We start from the raw sequence: 20876 nt of genomic DNA, 5'->3' as shown, positions 1-20876 counted from the left end.
AAACGGACAACGAAAAAGGGGGGTGCAACACGAGGACTTCCCAGGGGGTCACCCATCCTAGTACTACTCTCGCCCAAGCACGCTTAACTGCGGAGTTCTGATGGGATCCGGTGCATTAGTGCTGGTATGATCGCACCCGAAATACTATCCATGTTTATTGTTTTTATGTGTTAGAAGACGCCTTTGTTTTGGTACGCGGGGCGTGGGACCCACGTGACGGATCGGCTCCGTTCCAAAAATACGAAAACCATCAGCCATGAACCGGAGGGCACCCGAGCATAGAAATAGCAAGAAAGAAAGGAAAAAAAAGCACGTAAAACCTAGAAACAAACGCAAACGGACAACGAAAAAGGGGGGTGCAACACGAGGACTTCCCAGGGGGTCACCCATCCTAGTACTACTCTCGCCCAAGCACGCTTAACTGCGGAGTTCTGATGGGATCGGGTGCATTAGTGCTGGTATGATCGCACCCGAAATACTATCGATGTTTATTGTTTTTATGTGTTAGAAGACGCCTTTGTTTTGGTACGCGGGGCGTAGGACCCACGTGACGGATCGGCTCCGTTCCAAAAATACGAAAACCATCAGCCATGAACCGGAGGGCACCCGAGCATAGAAATAGCAAGAAAGAAAGGAAAAAAAAGCACGTAAAACCTAGAAACAAACGCAAACGGACAACGAAAAAGGGGGGTGCAACACGAGGACTTCCCAGGGGGTCACCCATCCTAGTACTACTCTCGCCCAAGCACGCTTAACTGCGGAGTTCTGATGGGATCCGGTGCATTAGTGCTGGTATGATCGCGCCCGAAATACTATCCATGTTTATTGTTTTTATGTGTTAGAAGACGCCTTTGTTTTGGTACGCGGGACGTGGGACCCACGTGACGGATCGGCTCCGTTCCAAAAATACGAAAACCATCAGCCATGAACCGGAGGGCACCCGAGCATAGAAATAGCAAGAAAGAAAGGAAAAAAAAGCACGTAAAACCTAGAAACAAACGCAAACAGACAACGAAAAAGGGGGGTGCAACACGAGGACTTCCCAGGGGGTCACCCATCCTAGTACTACTCTCGCCCAAGCACGCTTAACTGCGGAGTTCTGATGGGATCCGGTGCATTAGTGCTGGTATGATCGCACCCGAAATACTATCCATGTTTATTGTTTTTATGTGTTAGAAGACGCCTTTGTTTTGGTACGCGGGGCGTGGGACCCACGTGACGGATCGGCTCCGTTCCAAAAATACGAAAACCATCAGCCATGAACCGGAGGGCACCCGAGCATAGAAATAGCAAGAAAGAAAGGAAAAAAAAAGCACGTAAAACCTAGAAACAAACGCAAACGGACAACGAAAAAGGGGGGTGCAACACGAGGACTTCCCAGGGGGTCACCCATCCTAGTACTACTCTCGCCCAAGCACGCTTAACTGCGGAGTTCTGATGGGATCCGGTGCATTAGTGCTGGTATGATCGCGCCCGAAATACTATCCATGTTTATTGTTTTTATGTGTTAGAAGACGCCTTTGTTTTGGTACGCGGGGCGTGGGACCCACGTGACGGATCGGCTCCGTTCCAAAAATACGAAAACCATCAGCCATGAACCGGAGGGCACCCGAGCATATAAATAGCAAGAAAGAAAGGAAAAAAAAGCACGTAAAACCTAGAAACAAACGCAAACGGACAACGAAAAAGGGGGGTGCAACACGAGGACTTCCCAGGGGGTCACCCATCCTAGTACTACTCTCGCCCAAGCACGCTTAACTGCGGAGTTCTGATGGGATCCGGTGCATTAGTGCTGGTATGATCGCACCCGAAATACTATCCATGTTTATTGTTTTTATGTGTTAGAAGACGCCTTTGTTTTGGTACGCGGGGCGTGGGACCCACGTGACGGATCGGCTCCGTTCCAAAAATACGAAAACCATCAGCCATGAACCGGAGGGCACCCGAGCATAGAAATAGCAAGAAAGAAAGGAAAAAAAAGCACGTAAAACCTAGAAACAAACGCAAACGGACAACGAAAAAGGGGGGTGCAACACGAGGACTTCCCAGGGGGTCACCCATCCTAGTACTACTCTCGCCCAAGCACGCTTAACTGCGGAGTTCTGATGGGATCGGGTGCATTAGTGCTGGTATGATCGCACCCGAAATACTATCGATGTTTATTGTTTTTATGTGTTAGAAGACGCCTTTGTTTTGGTACGCGGGGCGTAGGACCCACGTGACGGATCGGCTCCGTTCCAAAAATACGAAAACCATCAGCCATGAACCGGAGGGCACCCGAGCATAGAAATAGCAAGAAAGAAAGGAAAAAAAAGCACGTAAAACCTAGAAACAAACGCAAACGGACAACGAAAAAGGGGGGTGCAACACGAGGACTTCCCAGGGGGTCACCCATCCTAGTACTACTCTCGCCCAAGCACGCTTAACTGCGGAGTTCTGATGGGATCCGGTGCATTAGTGCTGGTATGATCGCGCCCGAAATACTATCCATGTTTATTGTTTTTATGTGTTAGAAGACGCCTTTGTTTTGGTACGCGGGACGTGGGACCCACGTGACGGATCGGCTCCGTTCCAAAAATACGAAAACCATCAGCCATGAACCGGAGGGCACCCGAGCATAGAAATAGCAAGAAAGAAAGGAAAAAAAAGCACGTAAAACCTAGAAACAAACGCAAACAGACAACGAAAAAGGGGGGTGCAACACGAGGACTTCCCAGGGGGTCACCCATCCTAGTACTACTCTCGCCCAAGCACGCTTAACTGCGGAGTTCTGATGGGATCCGGTGCATTAGTGCTGGTATGATCGCACCCGAAATACTATCCATGTTTATTGTTTTTATGTGTTAGAAGACGCCTTTGTTTTGGTACGCGGGGCGTGGGACCCACGTGACGGATCGGCTCCGTTCCAAAAATACGAAAACCATCAGCCATGAACCGGAGGGCACCCGAGCATAGAAATAGCAAGAAAGAAAGGAAAAAAAAAGCACGTAAAACCTAGAAACAAACGCAAACGGACAACGAAAAAGGGGGGTGCAACACGAGGACTTCCCAGGGGGTCACCCATCCTAGTACTACTCTCGCCCAAGCACGCTTAACTGCGGAGTTCTGATGGGATCCGGTGCATTAGTGCTGGTATGATCGCGCCCGAAATACTATCCATGTTTATTGTTTTTATGTGTTAGAAGACGCCTTTGTTTTGGTACGCGGGGCGTGGGACCCACGTGACGGATCGGCTCCGTTCCAAAAATACGAAAACCATCAGCCATGAACCGGAGGGCACCCGAGCATATAAATAGCAAGAAAGAAAGGAAAAAAAAGCACGTAAAACCTAGAAACAAACGCAAACGGACAACGAAAAAGGGGGGTGCAACACGAGGACTTCCCAGGGGGTCACCCATCCTAGTACTACTCTCGCCCAAGCACGCTTAACTGCGGAGTTCTGATGGGATCCGGTGCATTAGTGCTGGTATGATCGCACCCAAAATACTATCCATGTTTATTGTTTTTATGTGTTAGAAGACGCCTTTGTTTTGGTACGCGGGGCGTGGGACCCACGTGACGGATCGGCTCCGTTCCAAAAATACGAAAACCATCAGCCATGAACCGGAGGGCACCCGAGCATAGAAATAGCAAGAAAGAAAGGAAAAAAAAGCACGTAAAACCTAGAAACAAACGCAAACGGACAACGAAAAAGGGGGGTGCAACACGAGGACTTCCCAGGGGGTCACCCATCCTAGTACTACTCTCGCCCAAGCACGCTTAACTGCGGAGTTCTGATGGGATCCGGTGCATTAGTGCTGGTATGATCGCACCCGAAATACTATCCATGTTTATTGTTTTTATGTGTTAGAAGACGCCTTTGTTTTGGTACGCGGGGCGTGGGACCCACGTGACGGATCGGCTCCGTTCCAAAAATACGAAAACCATCAGCCATGAACCGGAGGGCACCCGAGCATAGAAATAGCAAGAAAGAAAGGAAAAAAAAGCACGTAAAACCTAGAAACAAACGCAAACGGACAACGAAAAAGGGGGGTGCAACACGAGGACTTCCCAGGGGGTCACCCATCCTAGTACTACTCTCGCCCAAGCACGCTTAACTGCGGAGTTCTGATGGGATCGGGTGCATTAGTGCTGGTATGATCGCACCCGAAATACTATCGATGTTTATTGTTTTTATGTGTTAGAAGACGCCTTTGTTTTGGTACGCGGGGCGTAGGACCCACGTGACGGATCGGCTCCGTTCCAAAAATACGAAAACCATCAGCCATGAACCGGAGGGCACCCGAGCATAGAAATAGCAAGAAAGAAAGGAAAAAAAAGCACGTAAAACCTAGAAACAAACGCAAACGGACAACGAAAAAGGGGGGTGCAACACGAGGACTTCCCAGGGGGTCACCCATCCTAGTACTACTCTCGCCCAAGCACGCTTAACTGCGGAGTTCTGATGGGATCCGGTGCATTAGTGCTGGTATGATCGCGCCCGAAATACTATCCATGTTTATTGTTTTTATGTGTTAGAAGACGCCTTTGTTTTGGTACGCGGGACGTGGGACCCACGTGACGGATCGGCTCCGTTCCAAAAATACGAAAACCATCAGCCATGAACCGGAGGGCACCCGAGCATAGAAATAGCAAGAAAGAAAGGAAAAAAAAGCACGTAAAACCTAGAAACAAACGCAAACAGACAACGAAAAAGGGGGGTGCAACACGAGGACTTCCCAGGGGGTCACCCATCCTAGTACTACTCTCGCCCAAGCACGCTTAACTGCGGAGTTCTGATGGGATCCGGTGCATTAGTGCTGGTATGATCGCACCCGAAATACTATCCATGTTTATTGTTTTTATGTGTTAGAAGACGCCTTTGTTTTGGTACGCGGGGCGTGGGACCCACGTGACGGATCGGCTCCGTTCCAAAAATACGAAAACCATCAGCCATGAACCGGAGGGCACCCGAGCATAGAAATAGCAAGAAAGAAAGGAAAAAAAAGCACGTAAAACCTGGAAACAAACGCAAACGGACAACGAAAAAGGGGGGTGCAACACGAGGACTTCCCAGGGGGTCACCCATCCTAGTACTACTCTCGCCCAAGCACGCTTAACTGCGGAGTTCTGATGGGATCCGGTGCATTAGTGCTGGTATGATCGCGCCCGAAATACTATCCATGTTTATTGTTTTTATGTGTTAGAAGACGCCTTTGTTTTGGTACGCGGGGCGTGGGACCCACGTGACGGATCGGCTCCGTTCCAAAAATACGAAAACCATCAGCCATGAACCGGAGGGCACCCGAGCATAGAAATAGCAAGAAAGAAAGGAAAAAAAAGCACGTAAAACCTAGAAACAAACGCAAACGGACAACGAAAAAGGGGGGTGCAACACGAGGACTTCCCAGGGGGTCACCCATCCTAGTACTACTCTCGCCCAAGCACGCTTAACTGCGGAGTTCTGATGGGATCCGGTGCATTAGTGCTGGTATGATCGCGCCCGAAATACTATCCATGTTTATTGTTTTTATGTGTTAGAAGACGCCTTTGTTTTGGTACGCGGGGCGTGGGACCCACGTGACGGATCGGCTCCGTTCCAAAAATACGAAAACCATCAGCCATGAACCGGAGGGCACCCGAGCATAGAAATAGCAAGAAAGAAAGGAAAAAAAAGCACGTAAAACCTAGAAACAAACGCAAACGGACAACGAAAAAGGGGGGTGCAACACGAGGACTTCCCAGGGGGTCACCCATCCTAGTACTACTCTCGCCCAAGCACGCTTAACTGCGGAGTTCTGATGGGATCCGGTGCATTAGTGCTGGTATGATCGCGCCCGAAATACTATCCATGTTTATTGTTTTTATGTGTTAGAAGACGCCTTTGTTTTGGTACGCGGGGCGTGGGACCCACGTGACGGATCGGCTCCGTTCCAAAAATACGAAAACCATCAGCCATGAACCGGAGGGCACCCGAGCATAGAAATAGCAAGAAAGAAAGGAAAAAAAAGCACGTAAAACCTAGAAACAAACGCAAACGGACAACGAAAAAGGGGGGTGCAACACGAGGACTTCCCAGGGGGTCACCCATCCTAGTACTACTCTCGCCCAAGCACGCTTAACTGCGGAGTTCTGATGGGATCCGGTGCATTAGTGCTGGTATGATCGCGCCCGAAATACTATCCATGTTTATTGTTTTTATGTGTTAGAAGACGCCTTTGTTTTGGTACGCGGGGCGTGGGACCCACGTGACGGATCGGCTCCGTTCCAAAAATACGAAAACCATCAGCCATGAACCGGAGGGCACCCGAGCATAGAAATAGCAAGAAAGAAAGGAAAAAAAAGCACGTAAAACCTAGAAACAAACGCAAACGGACAACGAAAAAGGGGGGTGCAACACGAGGACTTCCCAGGGGGTCACCCATCCTAGTACTACTCTCGCCCAAGCACGCTTAACTGCGGAGTTCTGATGGGATCCGGTGCATTAGTGCTGGTATGATCGCGCCCGAAATACTATCCATGTTTATTGTTTTTATGTGTTAGAAGACGCCTTTGTTTTGGTACGCGGGGCGTGGGACCCACGTGACGGATCGGCTCCGTTCCAAAAATACGAAAACCATCAGCCATGAACCGGAGGGCACCCGAGCATAGAAATAGCAAGAAAGAAAGGAAAAAAAAGCACGTAAAACCTAGAAACAAACGCAAACGGACAACGAAAAAGGGGGGTGCAACACGAGGACTTCCCAGGGGGTCACCCATCCTAGTACTACTCTCGCCCAAGCACGCTTAACTGCGGAGTTCTGATGGGATCCGGTGCATTAGTGCTGGTATGATCGCGCCCGAAATACTATCCATGTTTATTGTTTTTATGTGTTAGAAGACGCCTTTGTTTTGGTACGCGGGGCGTGGGACCCACGTGACGGATCGGCTCCGTTCCAAAAATACGAAAACCATCAGCCATGAACCGGAGGGCACCCGAGCATAGAAATAGCAAGAAAGAAAGGAAAAAAAAGCACGTAAAACCTAGAAACAAACGCAAACGGACAACGAAAAAGGGGGGTGCAACACGAGGACTTCCCAGGGGGTCACCCATCCTAGTACTACTCTCGCCCAAGCACGCTTAACTGCGGAGTTCTGATGGGATCCGGTGCATTAGTGCTGGTATGATCGCGCCCGAAATACTATCCATGTTTATTGTTTTTATGTGTTAGAAGACGCCTTTGTTTTGGTACGCGGGGCGTGGGACCCACGTGACGGATCGGCTCCGTTCCAAAAATACGAAAACCATCAGCCATGAACCGGAGGGCACCCGAGCATAGAAATAGCAAGAAAGAAAGGAAAAAAAAGCACGTAAAACCTAGAAACAAACGCAAACGGACAACGAAAAAGGGGGGTGCAACACGAGGACTTCCCAGGGGGTCACCCATCCTAGTACTACTCTCGCCCAAGCACGCTTAACTGCGGAGTTCTGATGGGATCCGGTGCATTAGTGCTGGTATGATCGCACCCGAAATACTATCCATGTTTATTGTTTTTATGTGTTAGAAGACGCCTTTGTTTTGGTACGCGGGGCGTGGGACCCACGTGACGGATCGGCTCCGTTCCAAAAATACGAAAACCATCAGCCATGAACCGGAGGGCACCCGAGCATAGAAATAGCAAGAAAGAAAGGAAAAAAAAGCACGTAAAACCTAGAAACAAACGCAAACGGACAACGAAAAAGGGGGGTGCAACACGAGGACTTCCCAGGGGGTCACCCATCCTAGTACTACTCTCGCCCAAGCACGCTTAACTGCGGAGTTCTGATGGGATCCGGTGCATTAGTGCTGGTATGATCGCGCCCGAAATACTATCCATGTTTATTGTTTTTATGTGTTAGAAGACGCCTTTGTTTTGGTACGCGGGGCGTGGGACCCACGTGACGGATCGGCTCCGTTCCAAAAATACGAAAACCATCAGCCATGAACCGGAGGGCACCCGAGCATAGAAATAGCAAGAAAGAAAGGAAAAAAAAAGCACGTAAAACCTAGAAACAAACGCAAACGGACAACGAAAAAGGGGGGTGCAACACGAGGACTTCCCAGGGGGTCACCCATCCTAGTACTACTCTCGCCCAAGCACGCTTAACTGCGGAGTTCTGATGGGATCCGGTGCATTAGTGCTGGTATGATCGCGCCCGAAATACTATCCATGTTTATTGTTTTTATGTGTTAGAAGACGCCTTTGTTTTGGTACGCGGGACGTGGGACCCACGTGACGGATCGGCTCCGTTCCAAAAATACGAAAACCATCAGCCATGAACCGGAGGGCACCCGAGCATAGAAATAGCAAGAAAGAAAGGAAAAAAAAGCACGTAAAACCTAGAAACAAACGCAAACGGACAACGAAAAAGGGGGGTGCAACACGAGGACTTCCCAGGGGGTCACCCATCCTAGTACTACTCTCGCCCAAGCACGCTTAACTGCGGAGTTCTGATGGGATCCGGTGCATTAGTGCTGGTATGATCGCACCCGAAATACTATCCATGTTTATTGTTTTTATGTGTTAGAAGACGCCTTTGTTTTGGTACGCGGGGCGTGGGACCCACGTGACGGATCGGCTCCGTTCCAAAAATACGAAAACCATCAGCCATGAACCGGAGGGCACCCGAGCATAGAAATAGCAAGAAAGAAAGGAAAAAAAAGCACGTAAAACCTAGAAACAAACGCAAACGGACAACGAAAAAGGGGGGTGCAACACGAGGACTTCCCAGGGGGTCACCCATCCTAGTACTACTCTCGCCCAAGCACGCTTAACTGCGGAGTTCTGATGGGATCCGGTGCATTAGTGCTGGTATGATCGCGCCCGAAATACTATCCATGTTTATTGTTTTTATGTGTTAGAAGACGCATTTGTTTTGGTACGCGGGGCGTGGGACCCACGTGACGGATCGGCTCCGTTCCAAAAATACGAAAACCATCAGCCATGAACCGGACGGCACCCGAGCATAGAAATAGCAAGAAAGAAAGGAAAAAAAAGCACGTAAAACCTAGAAACAAACGCAAACGGACAACGAAAAAGGGGGGTGCAACACGAGGACTTCCCAGGGGATCACCCATCCTAGTACTACTCTCGCCCAAGCACGCTTAACTGCGGAGTTCTGATGGGATCCGGTGCATTAGTGCTGGTATGATCGCACCCGAAATACTATCCATGTTTATTGTTTTTATGTGTTAGAAGACGCCTTTGTTTTGGTACGCGGGGCGTGGGACCCACGTGACGGATCGGCTCCGTTCCAAAAATACGAAAACCATCAGCCATGAACCGGAGGGCACCCGAGCATAGAAATAGCAAGAAAGAAAGGAAAAAAAAGCACGTAAAACCTAGAAACAAACGCAAACGGACAACGAAAAAGGGGGGTGCAACACGAGGACTTCCCAGGGGGTCACCCATCCTAGTACTACTCTCGCCCAAGCACGCTTAACTGCGGAGTTCTGATGGGATCCGGTGCATTAGTGCTGGTATGATCGCGCCCGAAATACTATCCATGTTTATTGTTTTTATGTGTTAGAAGACGCCTTTGTTTTGGTACGCGGGGCGTGGGACCCACGTGACGGATCGGCTCCGTTCCAAAAATACGAAAACCATCAGCCATGAACCGGAGGGCACCCGAGCATAGAAATAGCAAGAAAGAAAGGAAAAAAAAGCACGTAAAACCTAGAAACAAACGCAAACGGACAACGAAAAAGGGGGGTGCAACACGAGGACTTCCCAGGGGGTCACCCATCCTAGTACTACTCTCGCCCAAGCACACTTAACTGCGGAGTTCTGATGGGATCCGGTGCATTAGTGCTGGTATGATCGCACCCGAAATACTATCCATGTTTATTGTTTTTATGTGTTAGAAGACGCCTTTGTTTTGGTACGCGGGGCGTGGGACCCACGTGACAGATCGGCTCCGTTCCAAAAATACGAAAACCATCAGCCATGAACCGGAGGGCACCCGAGCATAGAAATAGCAAGAAAGAAAGGAAAAAAAAGCACGTAAAACCTAGAAACAAACGCAAACGGACAACGAAAAAGGGGGGTGCAACACGAGGACTTCCCAGGGGGTCACCCATCCTAGTACTACTCTCGCCCAAGCACGCTTAACTGCGGAGTTCTGATGGGATCCGGTGCATTAGTGCTGGTATGATCGCATCCGAAATACTATCCATGTTTATTGTTTTTATGTGTTAGAAGACGCCTTTGTTTTGGTACGCGGGGCGTGGGACCCACGTGACGGATCGGCTCCGTTCCAAAAATACGAAAACCATCAGCCATGAACCGGAGGGCACCCGAGCATAGAAATAGCAAGAAAGAAAGGAAAAAAAGCACGTAAAACCTAGAAACAAACGCAAACGGACAACGAAAAAGGGGGGTGCAACACGAGGACTTCCCAGGGGGTCACCCATCCTAGTACTACTCTCGCCCAAGCACACTTAACTGCGGAGTTCTGATGGGATCCGGTGCATTAGTGCTGGTATGATCGCACCCGAAATACTATCCATGTTTATTGTTTTTATGTGTTAGAAGACGCCTTTGTTTTGGTACGCGGGGCGTGGGACCCACGTGACGGATCGGCTCCGTTCCAAAAATACGAAAACCATCAGCCATGAACCGGAGGGCACCCGAGCATAGAAATAGCAAGAAAGAAAGGAAAAAAAAAGCACGTAAAACCTAGAAACAAACGCAAACGGACAACGAAAAAGGGGGGTGCAACACGAGGACTTCCCAGGGGGTCACCCATCCTAGTACTACTCTCGCCCAAGCACGCTTAACCGCGGAGTTCTGATGGGATCCGGTGCATTAGTGCTGGTATGATCGCACCCGAAATACTATCCATGTTTATTGTTTTTATGTGTTAGAAGACGCCTTTGTTTTGGTACGCGGGGCGTAGGACCCACGTGACGGATCGACTCCGTTCCAAAAATACGAAAACCATCAGCCATGAACCGGAGGGCACCCGAGCATAGAAATAGCAAGAAAGAAAGGAAAAAAAAGCACGTAAAACCTAGAAACAAATGCAAACGGACAACGAAAAAGGGGGGTGCAACACGAGGACTTCCCAGGGGGTCACCCATCCTAGTACTACTCTCGCCCAAGCACGCTTAACTGCGGAGTTCTGATGGGATCCGGTGCATTAGTGCTGGTATGATCGCACCCGAAATACTATCCATGTTTATTGTTTTTATGTGTTAGAAGACGCCTTTGTTTTGGTACGCGGGGCGTGGGACCCACGTGACGGATCGGCTCCGTTCCAAAAATACGAAAACCATCAGCCATGAACCGGAGGGTACCCGAGCATAGAAATAGCAAGAAAGAAAGGAAAAAAAAGCACGTAAAACCTAGAAACAAACGCAAACGGACAACGAAAAAGGGGGGTGCAACACGAGGACTTCCCAGGGGGTCACCCATCCTAGTACTACTCTCGCCCAAGCACGCTTAACTGCGGAGTTCTGATGGGATCCGGTGCATTAGTGCTGGTATGATCGCATCCGAAATACTATCCATGTTTATTGTTTTTATGTGTTAGAAGACGCCTTTGTTTTGGTACGCGGGGCGTGGGACCCACGTGACGGATCGGCTCCGTTCCAAAAATACGAAAACCATCAGCCATGAACCGGAGGGCACCCGAGCATAGAAATAGCAAGAAAGAAAGGAAAAAAAGCACGTAAAACCTAGAAACAAACGCAAACGGACAACGAAAAAGGGGGGTGCAACACGAGGACTTCCCAGGGGGTCACCCATCCTAGTACTACTCTCGCCCAAGCACACTTAACTGCGGAGTTCTGATGGGATCCGGTGCATTAGTGCTGGTATGATCGCACCCGAAATACTATCCATGTTTATTGTTTTTATGTGTTAGAAGACGCCTTTGTTTTGGTACGCGGGGCGTGGGACCCACGTGACGGATCGGCTCCGTTCCAAAAATACGAAAACCATCAGCCATGAACCGGAGGGCACCCGAGCATAGAAATAGCAAGAAAGAAAGGAAAAAAAAGCACGTAAAACCTAGAAACAAACGCAAACGGACAACGAAAAAGGGGGGTGCAACACGAGGACTTCCCAGGGGGTCACCCATCCTAGTACTACTCTCGCCCAAGCACGCTTAACTGCGGAGTTCTGATGGGATCCGGTGCATTAGTGCTGGTATGATCGCACCCGAAATACTATCCATGTTTATTGTTTTTATGTGTTAGAAGACGCCTTTGTTTTGGTACGCGGGGCGTGGGACCCACGTGACGGATCGGCTCCGTTCCAAAAATACGAAAACCATCAGCCATGAACCGGAGGGCACCCGAGCATAGAAATAGCAAGAAAGAAAGGAAAAAAAAGCACGTAAAACCTAGAAACAAACGCAAACGGACAACGAAAAAGGGGGGTGCAACACGAGGACTTCCCAGGGGGTCACCCATCCTAGTACTACTCTCGCCCAAGCACGCTTAACTGCGGAGTTCTGATGGGATCCGGTGCATTAGTGCTGGTATGATCGCGCCCGAAATACTATCCATGTTTATTGTTTTTATGTGTTAGAAGACGCCTTTGTTTTGGTACGCGGGGCGTGGGACCCACGTGACGGATCGGCTCCGTTCCAAAAATACGAAAACCATCAGCCATGAACCGGAGGGCACCCGAGCATAGAAATAGCAAGAAAGAAAGGAAAAAAAAAGCACGTAAAACCTAGAAACAAACGCAAACGGACAACGAAAAAGGGGGGTGCAACACGAGGACTTCCCAGGGGGTCACCCATCCTAGTACTACTCTCGCCCAAGCACGCTTAACTGCGGAGTTCTGATGGGATCCGGTGCATTAGTGCTGGTATGATCGCACCCGAAATACTATCCATGTTTATTGTTTTTATGTGTTAGAAGACGCCTTTGTTTTGGTACGCGGGGCGTGGGACCCACGTGACGGATCGGCTCCGTTCCAAAAATACGAAAACCGTCAGCCATGAACCGGAGGGCACCCGAGCATAGAAATAGCAAGAAAGAAAGGAAAAAAAGCACGTAAAATCTAGAAACAAACGCAAACGGACAACGAAAAAGGGGGGTGCAACACGAGGACTTCCCAGGGGGTCACCCATCCTAGTACTACTCTCGCCCAAGCACGCTTAACTGCGGAGTTCTGATGGGATCCGGTGCATTTGTGCTGGTATGATCGCACCCGAAATACCATCCATGTTTATTGTCTTTATGTGTTAGAAGACGCCTTTGTTTTGGTACGCGGGGCGTGGGACCCACGTGACGGATCGGCTCCGTTCCAAAAATACGAAAACCATCAGCAATGAACCGGAGGGCACCCGAGCATAGAAATAGCAAGAAAGAAAGGAAAAAAAGCACGTAAAACCTAGAAACAAACGCAAACGGACAACGAAAAAGGGGGGTGCAACACGAGGACTTCCCAGGGGGTCACCCATCCTAGTACTACTCTCGCCCAAGCACACTTAACTGCGGAGTTCTGATGGGATCCGGTGCATTAGTGCTGGTATGATCGCACCCGAAATACTATCCATGTTTATTGTTTTTATGTGTTAGAAGACGCCTTTGTTTTGGTACGCGGGGCGTGGGACCCACGTGACGGATCGGCTCCGTTCCAAAAATACGAAAACCATCAGCCATGAACCGGAGGGCACCCGAGCATAGAAATAGCAAGAAAGAAAGGAAAAAAAAGCACGTAAAACCTAGAAACAAACGCAAACGGACAACGAAAAAGGGGGGTGCAACACGAGGACTTCCCAGGGGGTCACCCATCCTAGTACTACTCTCGCCCAAGCACGCTTAACTGCGGAGTTCTGATGGGATCCGGTGCATTAGTGCTGGTATGATCGCGCCCGAAATACTATCCATGTTTATTGTTTTTATGTGTTAGAAGACGCCTTTGTTTTGGTACGCGGGACGTGGGACCCACGTGACGGATCGGCTCCGTTCCAAAAATACGAAAACCATCAGCCATGAACCGGAGGGCACCCGAGCATAGAAATAGCAAGAAAGAAAGGAAAAAAAAGCACGTAAAACCTAGAAACAAACGCAAACGGACAACGAAAAAGGGGGGTGCAACACGAGGACTTCCCAGGGGGTCACCCATCCTAGTACTACTCTCGCCCAAGCACGCTTAACTGCGGAGTTCTGATGGGATCCGATGCATTAGTGCTGGTATGATCGCACCCGAAATACTATCCATGTTTATTGTTTTTATGTGTTAGAAGACGCCTTTGTTTTGGTACGCGGGGCGTGGGACCCACGTGACGGATCGGCTCCGTTCCAAAAATACGAAAACCATCAGCCATGAACCGGAGGGCACCCGAGCATAGAAATAGCAAGAAAGAAAGGAAAAAAAAGCACGTAAAACCTAGAAACAAACGCAAACGGACAACGAAAAAGGGGGGTGCAACACGAGGACTTCCCAGGGGGTCACCCATCCTAGTACTACTCTCGCCCAAGCACGCTTAACTGCGGAGTTCTGATGGGATCCGGTGCATTAGTGCTGGTATGATCGCGCCCGAAATACTATCCATGTTTATTGTTTTTATGTGTTAGAAGACGCATTTGTTTTGGTACGCGGGGCGTGGGACCCACGTGACGGATCGGCTCCGTTCCAAAAATACGAAAACCATCAGCCATGAACCGGACGGCACCCGAGCATAGAAATAGCAAGAAAGAAAGGAAAAAAAGCACGTAAAATCTAGAAACAAACGCAAACGGACAACGAAAAAGGGGGGTGCAACACGAGGACTTCCCAGGGGGTCACCCATCCTAGTACTACTCTCGCCCAAGCACGCTTAACTGCGGAGTTCTGATGGGATCCGGTGCATTTGTGCTGGTATGATCGCACCCGAAATACCATCCATGTTTATTGTCTTTATGTGTTAGAAGACGCCTTTGTTTTGGTACGCGGGGCGTGGGACCCACGTGACGGATCGGCTCCGTTCCAAAAATACGAAAACCATCAGCAATGAACCGGAGGGCACCCGAGCATAGAAATAGCAAGAAAGAAAGGAAAAAAAGCACGTAAAATCTAGAAACAAACGCAAACGGACAACGAAAAAGGGGGTGCAACACGAGGACTTCCCAGGGGGTCACCCATCCTAGTACTACTCTCGCCCAAGCACGCTTAACTGCGGAGTTCTGATGGGATCCGGTGCATTAGTGCTGGTATGATCGCACCCGAAATACTATCCATGTTTATTGTCTTTATGTGTTAGAAGACGCCTTTGTTTTGGTACGCGGGGCGTGGGACCCACGTGACCGATCGGCTCCGTTCCAAAAATACGAAAACCGTCAGCCATGAACCGGAGGGCACCCGAGCATAGAAATAGCAAGAAAGAAAGGAAAAAAAGCACGTAAAATCTAGAAACAAACGCAAACGGACAACGAAAAAGGGGGGGGGGGTGCAACACGAGGACTTCGCAGGGGGTCACCCATCCTAGTACTACTCTCGCCCAAGCACGCTTAACTGCGGAGTTCTGATGGGATCCGGTGCATTAGTGCTGGTATGATCGCACCCGAAATACCATCCATGTTTATTGTTTTTATGTGTTAGAAGACGCCTTTGTTTTGGTACGCGGGGCGTGGGACCCACGTGACCGATCGGCTCCGTTCCAAAAATACGAAAACCATCAGCCATGAATCGGAGGGCACCCGAGCATAGAAATAGCAAGAAAGAAAGGAAAAAAAGCACGTAAAATCTAGAAACAAACGCAAACGGACAACGAAAAAGGGGGGTGCAACACGAGGACTTCCCAGGGGGTCACCCATCCTAGTACTACTCTCGCCCAAGCACGCTTGACTGCGGAGTTCTGATGGGATCCGGTGCATTAGTGCTGGTATAATCGCACCCGAAATACCATCCATGTTTATTGTTTTTATGTGTTAGAAGACGCCTTTGTTTTGGTACGCGGGGCGTGGGACCCACGTGACGGATCGACTCCGTTCCAAAAATACGAAAACCGTCAGCCATGAACCGGAGGGCACCCGAGCATAGAAATAGCAAGAAAGAAAGGAAAAAAAGCACGTAAAATCTAGAAACAAACGCAAACGGACAACGAAAAAGGGGGGTGCAACAAGAGGACTTCCCAGGGGGTCACCCATCCTAGTACTACTCTCGCCCAAGCACGCTTAACTGCGGAGTTCTGATGGGATCCGGTGCATTAGTGCTGGTATGATCGCGCCCGAAATACTATCCATGTTTATTGTTTTTATGTGTTAGAAGACGCCTTTGTTTTGGTACGCGGGGCGTGGGACCCACGTGACGGATCGGCTCCGTTCCAAAAATACGAAAACCATCAGCCATGAACCGGAGGGCACCCGAGCATAGAAATAGCAAGAAAGAAAGGAAAAAAAAGCACGTAAAACCTAGAAACAAACGCAAACGGACAACGAAAAAGGGGGGTGCAACACGAGGACTTCCCAGGGGGTCACCCATCCTAGTACTACTCTCGCCCAAGCACGCTTAACTGCGGAGTTCTGATGGGATCCGGTGCATTAGTGCTGGTATGATCGCGCCCGAAATACTATCCATGTTTATTGTTTTTAGGTGTTAGAAGACGCCTTTGTTTTGGTACGCGGGACGTGGGACCCACGTGACGGATCGGCTCCGTTCCAAAAATACGAAAACCATCAGCCATGAACCGGAGGGCACCCGAGCATAGAAATAGCAAGAAAGAAAGGAAAAAAAAGCACGTAAAACCTAGAAACAAACGCAAACGGACAACGAAAAAGGGGGGTGCAACACGAGGACTTCCCAGGGGGTCACCCATCCTAGTACTACTCTCGCCCAAGCACGCTTAACTGCGGAGTTCTGATGGGATCCGATGCATTAGTGCTGGTATGATCGCACCCGAAATACTATCCATGTTTATTGTTTTTATGTGTTAGAAGACGCCTTTGTTTTGGTACGCGGGGCGTGGGACCCACGTGACGGATCGGCTCCGTTCCAAAAATACGAAAACCATCAGCCATGAACCGGAGGGCACCCGAGCATAGAAATAGCAAGAAAGAAAGGAAAAAAAAGCACGTAAAACCTAGAAACAAACGCAAACGGACAACGAAAAAGGGGGGTGCAACACGAGGACTTCCCAGGGGGTCACCCATCCTAGTACTACTCTCGCCCAAGCACGCTTAACTGCGGAGTTCTGATGGGATCCGGTGCATTAGTGCTGGTATGATCGCGCCCGAAATACTATCCATGTTTATTGTTTTTATGTGTTAGAAGACGCATTTGTTTTGGTACGCGGGGCGTGGGACCCACGTGACGGATCGGCTCCGTTCCAAAAATACGAAAACCATCAGCCATGAACCGGACGGCACCCGAGCATAGAAATAGCAAGAAAGAAAGGAAAAAAAAGCACGTAAAACCTAGAAACAAACGCAAACGGACAACGAAAAAGGGGGGTGCAACACGAGGACTTCCCAGGGGATCACCCATCCTAGTACTACTCTCGCCCAAGCACGCTTAACTGCGGAGTTCTGATGGGATCCGGTGCATTAGTGCTGGTATGATCGCACCCGAAATACTATCCATGTTTATTGTTTTTATGTGTTAGAAGACGCCTTTGTTTTGGTACGCGGGGCGTGGGACCCACGTGACGGATCGGCTCCGTTCCAAAAATACGAAAACCATCAGCCATGAACCGGAGGGCACCCGAGCATAGAAATAGCAAGAAAGAAAGGAAAAAAAAGCACGTAAAACCTAGAAACAAACGCAAACGGACAACGAAAAAGGGGGGTGCAACACGAGGACTTCCCAGGGGGTCACCCATCCTAGTACTACTCTCGCCCAAGCACGCTTAACTGCGGAGTTCTGATGGGATCCGGTGCATTAGTGCTGGTATGATCGCACCCGAAATACTATCCATGTTTATTGTTTTTATGTGTTAGAAGACGCCTTTGTTTTGGTACGCGGGGCGTGGGACCCACGTGACGGATCGGCTCCGTTCCAAAAATACGAAAACCATCAGCCATGAACCGGAGGGCACCCGAGCATAGAAATAGCAAGAAAGAAAGGAAAAAAAAGCACGTAAAACCTAGAAACAAACGCAAACGGACAACGAAAAAGGGGGGTGCAACACGAGGACTTCCCAGGGGGTCACCCATCCTAGTACTACTCTCGCCCAAGCACGCTTAACTGCGGAGTTCTGATGGGATCCGGTGCATTAGTGCTGGTATGATCGCGCCCGAAATACTATCCATGTTTATTGTTTTTATGTGTTAGAAGACGCCTTTGTTTTGGTACGCGGGGCGTGGGACCCACGTGACGGATCGGCTCCGTTCCAAAAATACGAAAACCATCAGCCATGAACCGGAGGGCACCCGAGCATAGAAATAGCAAGAAAGAAAGGAAAAAAAAGCACGTAAAACCTAGAAACAAACGCAAACGGACAACGAAAAAGGGGGGTGCAACACGAGGACTTCCCAGGGGGTCACCCATCCTAGTACTACTCTCGCCCAAGCACGCTTAACTGCGGAGTTCTGATGGGATCCGGTGCATTAGTGCTGGTATGATCGCGCCCGAAATACTATCCATGTTTATTGTTTTTATGTGTTAGAAGACGCCTTTGTTTTGGTACGCGGGACGTGGGACCCACGTGACGGATCGGCTCCGTTCCAAAAATACGAAAACCATCAGCCATGAACCGGAGGGCACCCGAGCATAGAAATAGCAAGAAAGAAAGGAAAAAAAAGCACGTAAAACCTAGAAACAAACGCAAACGGACAACGAAAAAGGGGGGTGCAACACGAGGACTTCCCAGTGGATCACCCATCCTAGTACTACTCTCGCCCAAGCACGCTTAACTGCGGAGTTCTGATGGGATCCGGTGCATTAGTGCTGGTATGATCGCACCCGAATTACTATCCATGTTTATTGTTTTTATGTGTTAGAAGGCGCCTTTGTTTTGGTACGCGGGGCGTGGGACCCACGTGACGGATCGGCTCCGTTCCAAAAATACGAAAACCATCAGCCATGAACCGGAGGGAACCCGAGCATAGAAATAGCAAGAAAGAAAGGAAAAAAAAGCACGTAAAACCTAGAAACAAACGCAAACGGACAACGAAAAAGGGGGGTGCAACACGAGGACTTCCCAGGGGGTCACCCATCCTAGTACTACTCTCGCCCAAGCACGCTTAACTGCGGAGTTCTGATGATATCCGATGCATTAGTGCTGGTATGATCGCACCCGAAATACTATCCATGTTTATTGTTTTTATGTGTTAGAAGACGCCTTTGTTTTGGTAAGCGGGGCGTGGGACCCACGTGACGGATCGGCTCCGTTCCAAAAATACGAAAACCATCAGCCATGAACCGGAGGGCACCCGAGCATAGAAATAGCAAGAAAGAAAGGAAAAAAAAGCACGTAAAACCTAGAAACAAACGCAAACGGACAACGAAAAAGGGGGGTGCAACACGAGGACTTCCCAGGGGGTCACCCATCCTAGTACTACTCTCGCCCAAGCACGCTTAACTGCGGAGTTCTGATGGGATCCGGTGCATTAGTGCTGGTATGATCGCGCCCGAAATACTATCCATGTTTATTGTTTTTATGTGTTAGAAGACGCATTTGTTTTGGTACGCGGGGCGTGGGACCCACGTGACGGATCGGCTCCGTTCCAAAAATACGAAAACCATCAGCCATGAACCGGAGGGCACCCGAGCATAGAAATAGCAAGAAAGAAAGGAAAAAAAAGCACGTAAAACCTAGAAACAAACGCAAACGGACAACGAAAAAGGGGGGTGCAACACGAGGACTTCCCAGGGGATCACCCATCCTAGTACTACTCTCGCCCAAGCACGCTTAACTGCGGAGTTCTGATGGGATCCGGTGCATTAGTGCTGGTATGATCGCACCCGAAATACTATCCATGTTTATTGTTTTTATGTGTTAGAAGACGCCTTTGTTTTGGTACGCGGGGCGTGGGACCCACGTGACGGATCGGCTCCGTTCCAAAAATACGAAAACCATCAGCCATGAACCGGAGGGCACCCGAGCATAGAAATAGCAAGAAAGAAAGGAAAAAAAAGCACGTAAAACCTAGAAACAAACGCAAACGGACAACGAAAAAGGGGGGTGCAACACGAGGACTTCCCAGGGGGTCACCCATCCTAGTACTACTCTCGCCCAAGCACGCTTAACTGCGGAGTTCTGATGGGATCCGGTGCATTAGTGCTGGTATGATCGCGCCCGAAATACTATCCATGTTTATTGTTTTTATGTGTTAGAAGACGCCTTTGTTTTGGTACGCGGGGCGTGGGACCCACGTGACGGATCGGCTCCGTTCCAAAAATACGAAAACCATCAGCCATGAACCGGAGGGCACCCGAGCATAGAAATAGCAAGAAAGAAAGGAAAAAAAAGCACGTAAAACCTAGAAACAAACGCAAACGGACAACGAAAAAGGGGGGTGCAACACGAGGACTTCCCAGGGGGTCACCCATCCTAGTACTACTCTCGCCCAAGCACACTTAACTGCGGAGTTCTGATGGGATCCGGTGCATTAGTGCTGGTATGATCGCACCCGAAATACTATCCATGTTTATTGTTTTTATGTGTTAGAAGACGCCTTTGTTTTGGTACGCGGGGCGTGGGACCCACGTGACAGATCGGCTCCGTTCCAAAAATACGAAAACCATCAGCCATGAACCGGAGGGCACCCGAGCATAGAAATAGCAAGAAAGAAAGGAAAAAAAAGCACGTAAAACCTAGAAACAAACGCAAACGGACAACGAAAAAGGGGGGTGCAACACGAGGACTTCCCAGGGGGTCACCCATCCTAGTACTACTCTCGCCCAAGCACGCTTAACTGCGGAGTTCTGATGGGATCCGGTGCATTAGTGCTGGTATGATCGCATCCGAAATACTATCCATGTTTATTGTTTTTATG

At 49.3% G+C, this 20876-nt stretch overlaps 63 non-coding genes across 63 annotated transcripts; all 63 read right to left on the bottom strand.

Moving 5' to 3' along the window:
- Window positions 1-19: 19 nt before the first annotated feature.
- Window positions 20-138, bottom strand: LOC145080998 (5S ribosomal RNA). Its single transcript, XR_013695568.1, has one exon. It is a non-coding gene; the product is annotated as a 5S ribosomal RNA (ribosomal RNA).
- Window positions 139-353: 215 nt separating this feature from the next.
- On the bottom strand, window positions 354-472 carry LOC145084826 (5S ribosomal RNA). Its single transcript, XR_013699254.1, has one exon. It is a non-coding gene; the product is annotated as a 5S ribosomal RNA (ribosomal RNA).
- A 215-nt stretch (window positions 473-687) lies between these two features.
- Window positions 688-806, bottom strand: LOC145084010 (5S ribosomal RNA). The gene has a single exon (XR_013698467.1). It is a non-coding gene; the product is annotated as a 5S ribosomal RNA (ribosomal RNA).
- Window positions 807-1021: 215 nt separating this feature from the next.
- Window positions 1022-1140, bottom strand: LOC145080997 (5S ribosomal RNA). Its single transcript, XR_013695567.1, has one exon. It is a non-coding gene; the product is annotated as a 5S ribosomal RNA (ribosomal RNA).
- Window positions 1141-1356: 216 nt separating this feature from the next.
- Window positions 1357-1475, bottom strand: LOC145084009 (5S ribosomal RNA). The gene has a single exon (XR_013698466.1). It is a non-coding gene; the product is annotated as a 5S ribosomal RNA (ribosomal RNA).
- A 215-nt stretch (window positions 1476-1690) lies between these two features.
- LOC145080996 (5S ribosomal RNA) lies at window positions 1691-1809 on the bottom strand. The gene has a single exon (XR_013695566.1). It is a non-coding gene; the product is annotated as a 5S ribosomal RNA (ribosomal RNA).
- Window positions 1810-2024: 215 nt separating this feature from the next.
- LOC145084824 (5S ribosomal RNA) lies at window positions 2025-2143 on the bottom strand. Its single transcript, XR_013699252.1, has one exon. It is a non-coding gene; the product is annotated as a 5S ribosomal RNA (ribosomal RNA).
- Window positions 2144-2358: 215 nt separating this feature from the next.
- LOC145084008 (5S ribosomal RNA) lies at window positions 2359-2477 on the bottom strand. The gene has a single exon (XR_013698465.1). It is a non-coding gene; the product is annotated as a 5S ribosomal RNA (ribosomal RNA).
- A 215-nt stretch (window positions 2478-2692) lies between these two features.
- On the bottom strand, window positions 2693-2811 carry LOC145080995 (5S ribosomal RNA). The gene has a single exon (XR_013695565.1). It is a non-coding gene; the product is annotated as a 5S ribosomal RNA (ribosomal RNA).
- Window positions 2812-3027: 216 nt separating this feature from the next.
- LOC145084007 (5S ribosomal RNA) lies at window positions 3028-3146 on the bottom strand. The gene has a single exon (XR_013698464.1). It is a non-coding gene; the product is annotated as a 5S ribosomal RNA (ribosomal RNA).
- A 215-nt stretch (window positions 3147-3361) lies between these two features.
- LOC145080994 (5S ribosomal RNA) lies at window positions 3362-3480 on the bottom strand. Its single transcript, XR_013695564.1, has one exon. It is a non-coding gene; the product is annotated as a 5S ribosomal RNA (ribosomal RNA).
- Window positions 3481-3695: 215 nt separating this feature from the next.
- LOC145080993 (5S ribosomal RNA) lies at window positions 3696-3814 on the bottom strand. The gene has a single exon (XR_013695562.1). It is a non-coding gene; the product is annotated as a 5S ribosomal RNA (ribosomal RNA).
- A 215-nt stretch (window positions 3815-4029) lies between these two features.
- LOC145084823 (5S ribosomal RNA) lies at window positions 4030-4148 on the bottom strand. The gene has a single exon (XR_013699251.1). It is a non-coding gene; the product is annotated as a 5S ribosomal RNA (ribosomal RNA).
- A 215-nt stretch (window positions 4149-4363) lies between these two features.
- LOC145084006 (5S ribosomal RNA) lies at window positions 4364-4482 on the bottom strand. The gene has a single exon (XR_013698463.1). It is a non-coding gene; the product is annotated as a 5S ribosomal RNA (ribosomal RNA).
- Window positions 4483-4697: 215 nt separating this feature from the next.
- Window positions 4698-4816, bottom strand: LOC145080992 (5S ribosomal RNA). Its single transcript, XR_013695561.1, has one exon. It is a non-coding gene; the product is annotated as a 5S ribosomal RNA (ribosomal RNA).
- Window positions 4817-5031: 215 nt separating this feature from the next.
- LOC145084005 (5S ribosomal RNA) lies at window positions 5032-5150 on the bottom strand. The gene has a single exon (XR_013698462.1). It is a non-coding gene; the product is annotated as a 5S ribosomal RNA (ribosomal RNA).
- Window positions 5151-5365: 215 nt separating this feature from the next.
- LOC145084004 (5S ribosomal RNA) lies at window positions 5366-5484 on the bottom strand. Its single transcript, XR_013698461.1, has one exon. It is a non-coding gene; the product is annotated as a 5S ribosomal RNA (ribosomal RNA).
- Window positions 5485-5699: 215 nt separating this feature from the next.
- Window positions 5700-5818, bottom strand: LOC145084002 (5S ribosomal RNA). Its single transcript, XR_013698459.1, has one exon. It is a non-coding gene; the product is annotated as a 5S ribosomal RNA (ribosomal RNA).
- A 215-nt stretch (window positions 5819-6033) lies between these two features.
- On the bottom strand, window positions 6034-6152 carry LOC145084000 (5S ribosomal RNA). Its single transcript, XR_013698458.1, has one exon. It is a non-coding gene; the product is annotated as a 5S ribosomal RNA (ribosomal RNA).
- Window positions 6153-6367: 215 nt separating this feature from the next.
- LOC145083999 (5S ribosomal RNA) lies at window positions 6368-6486 on the bottom strand. Its single transcript, XR_013698457.1, has one exon. It is a non-coding gene; the product is annotated as a 5S ribosomal RNA (ribosomal RNA).
- A 215-nt stretch (window positions 6487-6701) lies between these two features.
- LOC145083998 (5S ribosomal RNA) lies at window positions 6702-6820 on the bottom strand. Its single transcript, XR_013698456.1, has one exon. It is a non-coding gene; the product is annotated as a 5S ribosomal RNA (ribosomal RNA).
- A 215-nt stretch (window positions 6821-7035) lies between these two features.
- On the bottom strand, window positions 7036-7154 carry LOC145083997 (5S ribosomal RNA). The gene has a single exon (XR_013698455.1). It is a non-coding gene; the product is annotated as a 5S ribosomal RNA (ribosomal RNA).
- Window positions 7155-7369: 215 nt separating this feature from the next.
- On the bottom strand, window positions 7370-7488 carry LOC145080991 (5S ribosomal RNA). Its single transcript, XR_013695560.1, has one exon. It is a non-coding gene; the product is annotated as a 5S ribosomal RNA (ribosomal RNA).
- A 215-nt stretch (window positions 7489-7703) lies between these two features.
- LOC145083996 (5S ribosomal RNA) lies at window positions 7704-7822 on the bottom strand. The gene has a single exon (XR_013698454.1). It is a non-coding gene; the product is annotated as a 5S ribosomal RNA (ribosomal RNA).
- A 216-nt stretch (window positions 7823-8038) lies between these two features.
- LOC145083995 (5S ribosomal RNA) lies at window positions 8039-8157 on the bottom strand. Its single transcript, XR_013698453.1, has one exon. It is a non-coding gene; the product is annotated as a 5S ribosomal RNA (ribosomal RNA).
- A 215-nt stretch (window positions 8158-8372) lies between these two features.
- On the bottom strand, window positions 8373-8491 carry LOC145080989 (5S ribosomal RNA). Its single transcript, XR_013695558.1, has one exon. It is a non-coding gene; the product is annotated as a 5S ribosomal RNA (ribosomal RNA).
- Window positions 8492-8706: 215 nt separating this feature from the next.
- On the bottom strand, window positions 8707-8825 carry LOC145083994 (5S ribosomal RNA). Its single transcript, XR_013698452.1, has one exon. It is a non-coding gene; the product is annotated as a 5S ribosomal RNA (ribosomal RNA).
- Window positions 8826-9040: 215 nt separating this feature from the next.
- On the bottom strand, window positions 9041-9159 carry LOC145083754 (5S ribosomal RNA). Its single transcript, XR_013698215.1, has one exon. It is a non-coding gene; the product is annotated as a 5S ribosomal RNA (ribosomal RNA).
- A 215-nt stretch (window positions 9160-9374) lies between these two features.
- On the bottom strand, window positions 9375-9493 carry LOC145083993 (5S ribosomal RNA). The gene has a single exon (XR_013698451.1). It is a non-coding gene; the product is annotated as a 5S ribosomal RNA (ribosomal RNA).
- Window positions 9494-9708: 215 nt separating this feature from the next.
- On the bottom strand, window positions 9709-9827 carry LOC145083214 (5S ribosomal RNA). Its single transcript, XR_013697695.1, has one exon. It is a non-coding gene; the product is annotated as a 5S ribosomal RNA (ribosomal RNA).
- A 215-nt stretch (window positions 9828-10042) lies between these two features.
- Window positions 10043-10161, bottom strand: LOC145083673 (5S ribosomal RNA). Its single transcript, XR_013698139.1, has one exon. It is a non-coding gene; the product is annotated as a 5S ribosomal RNA (ribosomal RNA).
- A 214-nt stretch (window positions 10162-10375) lies between these two features.
- LOC145083213 (5S ribosomal RNA) lies at window positions 10376-10494 on the bottom strand. The gene has a single exon (XR_013697694.1). It is a non-coding gene; the product is annotated as a 5S ribosomal RNA (ribosomal RNA).
- A 216-nt stretch (window positions 10495-10710) lies between these two features.
- LOC145083977 (5S ribosomal RNA) lies at window positions 10711-10829 on the bottom strand. Its single transcript, XR_013698436.1, has one exon. It is a non-coding gene; the product is annotated as a 5S ribosomal RNA (ribosomal RNA).
- Window positions 10830-11044: 215 nt separating this feature from the next.
- Window positions 11045-11163, bottom strand: LOC145080987 (5S ribosomal RNA). The gene has a single exon (XR_013695557.1). It is a non-coding gene; the product is annotated as a 5S ribosomal RNA (ribosomal RNA).
- A 215-nt stretch (window positions 11164-11378) lies between these two features.
- LOC145083672 (5S ribosomal RNA) lies at window positions 11379-11497 on the bottom strand. Its single transcript, XR_013698138.1, has one exon. It is a non-coding gene; the product is annotated as a 5S ribosomal RNA (ribosomal RNA).
- A 214-nt stretch (window positions 11498-11711) lies between these two features.
- On the bottom strand, window positions 11712-11830 carry LOC145083212 (5S ribosomal RNA). Its single transcript, XR_013697693.1, has one exon. It is a non-coding gene; the product is annotated as a 5S ribosomal RNA (ribosomal RNA).
- A 215-nt stretch (window positions 11831-12045) lies between these two features.
- LOC145080986 (5S ribosomal RNA) lies at window positions 12046-12164 on the bottom strand. Its single transcript, XR_013695556.1, has one exon. It is a non-coding gene; the product is annotated as a 5S ribosomal RNA (ribosomal RNA).
- Window positions 12165-12379: 215 nt separating this feature from the next.
- Window positions 12380-12498, bottom strand: LOC145083992 (5S ribosomal RNA). The gene has a single exon (XR_013698450.1). It is a non-coding gene; the product is annotated as a 5S ribosomal RNA (ribosomal RNA).
- A 216-nt stretch (window positions 12499-12714) lies between these two features.
- On the bottom strand, window positions 12715-12833 carry LOC145080985 (5S ribosomal RNA). The gene has a single exon (XR_013695555.1). It is a non-coding gene; the product is annotated as a 5S ribosomal RNA (ribosomal RNA).
- A 214-nt stretch (window positions 12834-13047) lies between these two features.
- On the bottom strand, window positions 13048-13166 carry LOC145083204 (5S ribosomal RNA). The gene has a single exon (XR_013697686.1). It is a non-coding gene; the product is annotated as a 5S ribosomal RNA (ribosomal RNA).
- Window positions 13167-13380: 214 nt separating this feature from the next.
- On the bottom strand, window positions 13381-13499 carry LOC145083211 (5S ribosomal RNA). Its single transcript, XR_013697692.1, has one exon. It is a non-coding gene; the product is annotated as a 5S ribosomal RNA (ribosomal RNA).
- Window positions 13500-13714: 215 nt separating this feature from the next.
- LOC145083990 (5S ribosomal RNA) lies at window positions 13715-13833 on the bottom strand. Its single transcript, XR_013698448.1, has one exon. It is a non-coding gene; the product is annotated as a 5S ribosomal RNA (ribosomal RNA).
- A 215-nt stretch (window positions 13834-14048) lies between these two features.
- On the bottom strand, window positions 14049-14167 carry LOC145083890 (5S ribosomal RNA). The gene has a single exon (XR_013698353.1). It is a non-coding gene; the product is annotated as a 5S ribosomal RNA (ribosomal RNA).
- A 215-nt stretch (window positions 14168-14382) lies between these two features.
- LOC145083989 (5S ribosomal RNA) lies at window positions 14383-14501 on the bottom strand. The gene has a single exon (XR_013698447.1). It is a non-coding gene; the product is annotated as a 5S ribosomal RNA (ribosomal RNA).
- Window positions 14502-14715: 214 nt separating this feature from the next.
- LOC145083202 (5S ribosomal RNA) lies at window positions 14716-14834 on the bottom strand. Its single transcript, XR_013697685.1, has one exon. It is a non-coding gene; the product is annotated as a 5S ribosomal RNA (ribosomal RNA).
- Window positions 14835-15047: 213 nt separating this feature from the next.
- Window positions 15048-15166, bottom strand: LOC145080984 (5S ribosomal RNA). Its single transcript, XR_013695554.1, has one exon. It is a non-coding gene; the product is annotated as a 5S ribosomal RNA (ribosomal RNA).
- A 219-nt stretch (window positions 15167-15385) lies between these two features.
- On the bottom strand, window positions 15386-15504 carry LOC145083372 (5S ribosomal RNA). Its single transcript, XR_013697845.1, has one exon. It is a non-coding gene; the product is annotated as a 5S ribosomal RNA (ribosomal RNA).
- Window positions 15505-15718: 214 nt separating this feature from the next.
- Window positions 15719-15837, bottom strand: LOC145084478 (5S ribosomal RNA). The gene has a single exon (XR_013698919.1). It is a non-coding gene; the product is annotated as a 5S ribosomal RNA (ribosomal RNA).
- Window positions 15838-16051: 214 nt separating this feature from the next.
- LOC145085363 (5S ribosomal RNA) lies at window positions 16052-16170 on the bottom strand. Its single transcript, XR_013699764.1, has one exon. It is a non-coding gene; the product is annotated as a 5S ribosomal RNA (ribosomal RNA).
- A 215-nt stretch (window positions 16171-16385) lies between these two features.
- On the bottom strand, window positions 16386-16504 carry LOC145083988 (5S ribosomal RNA). The gene has a single exon (XR_013698446.1). It is a non-coding gene; the product is annotated as a 5S ribosomal RNA (ribosomal RNA).
- A 215-nt stretch (window positions 16505-16719) lies between these two features.
- On the bottom strand, window positions 16720-16838 carry LOC145083889 (5S ribosomal RNA). The gene has a single exon (XR_013698351.1). It is a non-coding gene; the product is annotated as a 5S ribosomal RNA (ribosomal RNA).
- A 215-nt stretch (window positions 16839-17053) lies between these two features.
- Window positions 17054-17172, bottom strand: LOC145083987 (5S ribosomal RNA). The gene has a single exon (XR_013698445.1). It is a non-coding gene; the product is annotated as a 5S ribosomal RNA (ribosomal RNA).
- A 215-nt stretch (window positions 17173-17387) lies between these two features.
- On the bottom strand, window positions 17388-17506 carry LOC145083753 (5S ribosomal RNA). Its single transcript, XR_013698214.1, has one exon. It is a non-coding gene; the product is annotated as a 5S ribosomal RNA (ribosomal RNA).
- A 215-nt stretch (window positions 17507-17721) lies between these two features.
- Window positions 17722-17840, bottom strand: LOC145080983 (5S ribosomal RNA). The gene has a single exon (XR_013695553.1). It is a non-coding gene; the product is annotated as a 5S ribosomal RNA (ribosomal RNA).
- Window positions 17841-18055: 215 nt separating this feature from the next.
- LOC145083986 (5S ribosomal RNA) lies at window positions 18056-18174 on the bottom strand. The gene has a single exon (XR_013698444.1). It is a non-coding gene; the product is annotated as a 5S ribosomal RNA (ribosomal RNA).
- Window positions 18175-18389: 215 nt separating this feature from the next.
- LOC145083983 (5S ribosomal RNA) lies at window positions 18390-18508 on the bottom strand. The gene has a single exon (XR_013698442.1). It is a non-coding gene; the product is annotated as a 5S ribosomal RNA (ribosomal RNA).
- Window positions 18509-18723: 215 nt separating this feature from the next.
- On the bottom strand, window positions 18724-18842 carry LOC145084802 (5S ribosomal RNA). Its single transcript, XR_013699231.1, has one exon. It is a non-coding gene; the product is annotated as a 5S ribosomal RNA (ribosomal RNA).
- A 215-nt stretch (window positions 18843-19057) lies between these two features.
- Window positions 19058-19176, bottom strand: LOC145085628 (5S ribosomal RNA). Its single transcript, XR_013700021.1, has one exon. It is a non-coding gene; the product is annotated as a 5S ribosomal RNA (ribosomal RNA).
- A 215-nt stretch (window positions 19177-19391) lies between these two features.
- Window positions 19392-19510, bottom strand: LOC145083982 (5S ribosomal RNA). The gene has a single exon (XR_013698441.1). It is a non-coding gene; the product is annotated as a 5S ribosomal RNA (ribosomal RNA).
- A 215-nt stretch (window positions 19511-19725) lies between these two features.
- Window positions 19726-19844, bottom strand: LOC145083751 (5S ribosomal RNA). The gene has a single exon (XR_013698212.1). It is a non-coding gene; the product is annotated as a 5S ribosomal RNA (ribosomal RNA).
- A 215-nt stretch (window positions 19845-20059) lies between these two features.
- Window positions 20060-20178, bottom strand: LOC145083981 (5S ribosomal RNA). Its single transcript, XR_013698440.1, has one exon. It is a non-coding gene; the product is annotated as a 5S ribosomal RNA (ribosomal RNA).
- Window positions 20179-20393: 215 nt separating this feature from the next.
- On the bottom strand, window positions 20394-20512 carry LOC145083210 (5S ribosomal RNA). The gene has a single exon (XR_013697691.1). It is a non-coding gene; the product is annotated as a 5S ribosomal RNA (ribosomal RNA).
- A 215-nt stretch (window positions 20513-20727) lies between these two features.
- Window positions 20728-20846, bottom strand: LOC145083671 (5S ribosomal RNA). The gene has a single exon (XR_013698137.1). It is a non-coding gene; the product is annotated as a 5S ribosomal RNA (ribosomal RNA).
- Window positions 20847-20876: the final 30 nt, after the last annotated feature.

The sequence above is a fragment of the Lactuca serriola genome, chromosome 1 (assembly GCF_051521515.1).
Source record: "Lactuca serriola cultivar US96UC23 chromosome 1, Lser_US96UC23_V15, whole genome shotgun sequence".
Classification (NCBI taxonomy): Eukaryota; Viridiplantae; Streptophyta; class Magnoliopsida; order Asterales; family Asteraceae; genus Lactuca; species Lactuca serriola.
Note: the sequence above shows the minus strand (reverse complement) of the source record. Positions and strands in the feature narration are given on the sequence as shown.